Raw genomic sequence first — 5,237 nt, forward strand, 5'->3', positions numbered from 1 at the left:
GCCCGGCGCGGCGGCGTCAAGCGCATCTCCGGCCTCATCTACGAGGAGACCCGCGGGGTGCTCAAGGTGTTCCTGGAGAACGTGATCCGGGACGCCGTCACCTACACGGAGCACGCCAAGCGCAAGACGGTCACGGCCATGGACGTGGTCTACGCGCTCAAGCGCCAGGGCCGCACCCTCTACGGCTTCGGGGGCTGAGACTGCACACAGATTCGATTTGGGTGAAAAATCCTAAAAGGCCCTTTTCAGGGCCACACCCGTTCATTTGAAGGAGCCGGGGACATTGGTGTACTAATGGTCTGCTTTTTTTCACTCTTCACAAGAGCAGGAATTACAGGATGTGTTTTCTGGTCTGAACTCAAGTGTGTATGCTATAACTTAATCCTGTTTGCTGCTACTGGAAAGCACTAAATATTAAAGCAAGGTTATTAAAGGTTTAGTACTAGGCTTTGCCAACATAAGGTTTTGTAGCTTTTAAGTTAATCCCATACTATTTAATTAGCAATTGCTTCTGATTTCCTCGGCATGATTTGGCGATCCCAATGAGCTTCACACACTAATAGGTCAGATTTTTAAAATCTAGTTACTATTTTCTAGAAGTAAAGTTTGAATACTGAAAAAATGTATAATCCTCTTATTAGCCTATTCAACTCAAAAAGAAAAAAATGCTTTTGAGTTTGGTCAGATCAACCAGTAGTTGTCTAACTAGAGAAAGGATTCAGTGAGAAGCTCAGATTGAGCTCCAATGAAGGCACCTAGCAGCAGGCCTAGGTGGCACATGGGTACTTTTCTCGCCCATAAAGCATTTATATTTGGATTATGTAAATTGATGACCAATGAAGTATTTTTAAGCCACAAAGATTTGGGGGTTACACCGTGTCACACATATTCCCTGCATATTCTATAATAAAAGCTACAATGTTAATTCACCTCACAAACCCTCTGGTTTTTCAGCTTTAAAGTCAGAAAGGGAGGTACACACTTCTAGCCCTGTGCTGGGACTCAGCCACACAATGTTTTCTCATGTGTCAGTACTCGCAAAGGAAAGGAGGGAGAAGCATCCTCCAAAATAATAACCAGGCAAATTACCTTCAGTGTCTTGGCTTCAAGACAAAGTCACTGGCAGTAGCCAATTTAAAAGCACTTCAAGGTATTTGTAGCCTTTCTCCTCACCTCTTAGCACCGATTCCTGCCTTCAGGCAAACTGAACCAGAGTAATATAGGGGCAGGGGGAAGGAGGGAACAGTTATTTTAGTTAACTTTCTTTGGGTTCTTAGATGGCTTTTATTTTTCCTGATGGGTCCTGTAATGATGGCCTCTAGGGTTGTCCCCAGGGTCCCCTCCTGGTGTTCACCCCACTGTGATCTAGCCCCTTGAGTGTGGACATGACCTGTGACTGCAGAGGTGATGAGATTTAATTTTCTGTATATAATCATGTTATCTACCATGTTAAGTATGTTAGGTAACATGTGTCTACCTCAACTCTTGCATGCTGACCTTGATAGACCAAGTATCCATGCTGGCAGGCCCAAATGACAAGAAACTTTTTTTTTTTTTTTGATAGATGGAGGTGAAGGTGTCGAAAATTTTATTAACATTTAGTTTAAAAAGCTTTACACCTGTGCCATGCCAAGACATAGAAGGTTCTTAAAGAAGTTACCCATTAGGGTTTGCTCCTTGGTTTAGGAGTCGTGGGGCCTTGGTATTGCTTTGTTAAGCGGTTTAAGAATTCATGATCTTGGTCCAGGGCTGGTAATACTGTGCCACTTTCTTCTCCCTCAGAAAAATGGTTCTCGATAATGTTCAAAGCAGTCAGGGCAACCTGAGGGTTCTCATGAAGTTGCAAAGCCTCAATTTTATCAATGCCACCCATTTCCTCTATCAGCAGACACAGGTTTTCCTTCTCTGAAAGCTTCTCTGCTGCCTGGAGGATAAAAGAGATAACATCAAGGATGATGATAACAATTTTGGTGTCTTGGACGGTAAGCAGATTCACCAGTGGCTCCAGGACGCCAGAGTGGACAAGCTGGATCAACTGGTCTATGGTGCCTCCAGTTGTGAAGTTAGCCACGGTCCAAACGGCCACTTTCTGGACTTTAAATTCTCCGTTTTTCAGCAGAGCCACCAAAGGAGGCCACATGCCACAAGCTATCAGCCGCTGGATGTGCTGGCGAGGCCCTGCAGCCACGTTGCTCAAGGCCCAAGCTGCTCCCTTCTGGATGGAGGACTCGGGGTGCATCAGGAGCTGGGGCAACACATGCAGCATGCCTGCGTCGATGGCCACCTGGGTCTGGTGATCCGTTCCCGTGACGATGTTCCCCACAGTGCGGAGGGAGGGGGTCAAGACATTGAGCTCCGAGCTGCTCATGAGCTGGACCAGCCTGGGCAGGACCCCTGCGTTGACCACTTGGCCGACGCGCTCGTTGGAGCCATCAGTGAGGTACGACAGGGCCCAGCAGGTGTCCGAGAGAACCTCGCTGTCTTGGTGCTGCAGGAGGTGGGATAGGACGGGCAACATCTGCTTCACGGCTTTCACTGAAGGGTAAGGGTTCTTGTTTCAGCACAAGTTTGAGGAGTCAATGACCACACCACCATTGACTCCACACCACCATTGGGTGTAGTGGTCCGTTTACTATATTTACATCATCCCCAGGTGGTTGAGCCAATACATTAAATCCCAAAACCCAGGTAAAGGCAAATGTGTAGATGAATTTGACCCAGTCTAATCCTACAGTTTTCTTCTTTGGCTTAGTACCCTTAGAAACTATTCCTATATGTGCTACACAGACTCCTACTGACAGAACTTGGCAAGGTGCTGAAACTCTTTGATACATGGACAATTTCCTCTACCACCAGGCACTGTACTTTTTCATTCTTGCTCTCCTGTGTACCCCATTCTACTACTGTACGATCGTTTAGGCTTAGGCAAGTTATTCTGTGTATCTGAGCTTCATCTTTAAATGAAAGTAACAATACCTACTTCATAGGGTTGGTGCATGAAAAATAAATAAACAAATAAAACCACTAACACAGAAGAAGTGTACAACACATTGTAGCTTTTTCCCTTCTTTAAGGATCAACTTTGAACCAAATCCCCAGATTCAAGCAAAAAACAAAAAACAAAACAAAACAAAACAAAATCAACAGAGAATTCAACCACTTTATTAAATTCCTTCTTTTCTTAGGGCTAAGGAAATCTTAAATACGAAAAGAAAACAGTCCATTTTAGTTTCTCTCACACATAGCAAGTACTTCAAAATGCTATTTGTAGAATTAAATCCTAATCCAAAACTTGAAGCGGTGTAACTGTCCTTAGAATTTATTCTCCTTCAAGCATCTATGTCTGAAGAAAAAAATCCATAGGATTTCCAGACTTACCAGTAAAAGACAAATGTATCATAAATTGGTATTTTAATTACTCATGAGTGGGATTGATGCTGTGCCTTGAGTATACTTAACAGGTTTTGTTTTTCATGAAAGCCTTCATTTCTGTTGACATTGGCAATCAGATTATGAATCTTAGCTCCAGTGCGGTAATTATGTCAAACACAGCTTGGGAGGGTAAAAGTGTTCAGTAGAGAGCAGTTGCCCTTGTTCAGAAGGAACAAGCACAAAAAGGATAAATGCCTACTTATCAAATTCATCCTACTCGGGGAATGACAAAGTTTCTGTAGAGTCATAGGAATAAAACTGCTGTTAGAAACCTAATTTCCATCTTGTACAGAAGAAGCAAAGAGGACGGTAACAGTGGACAATAGAAAATTCATTTATTCACTAACGTTTTATTCTCCTCTTGCCTAGAAGAGAGTGTAAACATACTGTCTCCCCACATGTTTTAATTTATACTAATACTTTCACCAATTAAGCTGTTGGGGAACGCCCTTTTAAAAGCTGATGCATTTAGGACTAGCTTGCCATCGACTTGTGATGTCAATGTTAATTGCTTTAAGAACCTACAGTTTGGAGAAATACCCATATGCAAGTGTGGCTGAAGCTATGACCATTCTTTTGGGAAGCAACTTCCTTAATAGCAAAAAGGTGCAATGTACAAACACATAGTCTAAAGCCATCTATTAGAAATTCATTCATTCCAAATACTTCCCCAAAGTGTAAAATTGAGATACAAAATAACCATTCCATGATGTGCTTCAAAAATGTACCAGATGTATTTCTGCATTCTTGCGGGAACCTGTGGAGTAGCCTTCCCACATGAGCTATCCCTATGCAGGAAAATAATTTCCTCCTACTTTTCCCACGAACTCTGTTGCAATTTGCAGGACATTATGGGAAATTTGCCACAATATGTGGGACACTTTGGGCTCTCGCTGGAATTTTGCAGGCATGCACTGCCATGGTTTGAAGCGGGGACCAAATATTTGTTTCACATGGTGAGACTGAACATATAATGCTTTGTGAGGGGACCAGGAGCCTGCCTCTCTTTTCCAAAGTCATTAGAACTGACAGTACAGCCCATTCATTTAGTCAAACTGCAGAGTAGAAAGGCATAACCATTAGCTACAGATATCCCTGCTGATTTAACAGTGCTAGAGACTGCAACATCATATTTCTGCACTGCCGGGGAGGAAAGGAGCTGGAGAACCCATCCAAAAATGGGTTCACCTCTTGAGAGAAACTCAAACTTCACCATTCTGCTTGCTCTGGACATCACAGAAGTTTTGAGCCGCTACAAATCCCCATAGTTCTTGCATTTCATTCACCTGGTGGGCCTGGTAGACCCAGAAGCAGAGAGAAGAACCTAAATTGTTTATGTAAACTGGGTTTCCACGTAGTCAAGGAAGAAATCTATTTTTAAGTCAATTTTCTCTTGGGAAGTAATGATTGCATGTAAAGGGGAAAAGGTTTTATGAACTGGAATATATAAAAAGCTCAATTTTATAAAACCCAAAAGTTGAAAAAAAAAGATAATTTACAGAAGTTTTAAGAAACATTTGTCATTTACTTCAAGTGTTCTGATACTTGTTTTGTTTTGTTTTGTTTCAAAATATACTATTGAAAAAATACATCAAAGTCTAAGAAAAGTCTACTGGGCGTATCTAAATGTAAGTGCCCAATAAAAACAGTTGATTTGACCAATTCCAAATGGTCAGCCTGAGCTTCCTCCTGTGACTTCTGTGTTAGTACTATGAGTCACCAGGACACAGAAGTTATGTCTCTATTATAAAAACAACCAGATAGATTACAAATGAAACAATTATATACAATATAGTTGATCTAAT

General features: G+C 42.1%; 1 pseudogene; it reads right to left on the minus strand.

Moving 5' to 3' along the window:
* Window positions 1-1,571: 1,571 nt before the first annotated feature.
* On the minus strand, window positions 1,572-4,952 carry LOC102728774 (importin subunit alpha-8 pseudogene; annotated as a pseudogene).
* Between the last annotated feature and the right edge of the window lie 285 nt (window positions 4,953-5,237).

This window comes from Leptonychotes weddellii, unplaced genomic scaffold (assembly GCF_054177405.1).
Source record: "Leptonychotes weddellii isolate Sample4059 unplaced genomic scaffold, ASM5417740v2 HiC_scaffold_1503, whole genome shotgun sequence".
NCBI lineage: Eukaryota > Metazoa > Chordata > Mammalia > Carnivora > Phocidae > Leptonychotes > Leptonychotes weddellii.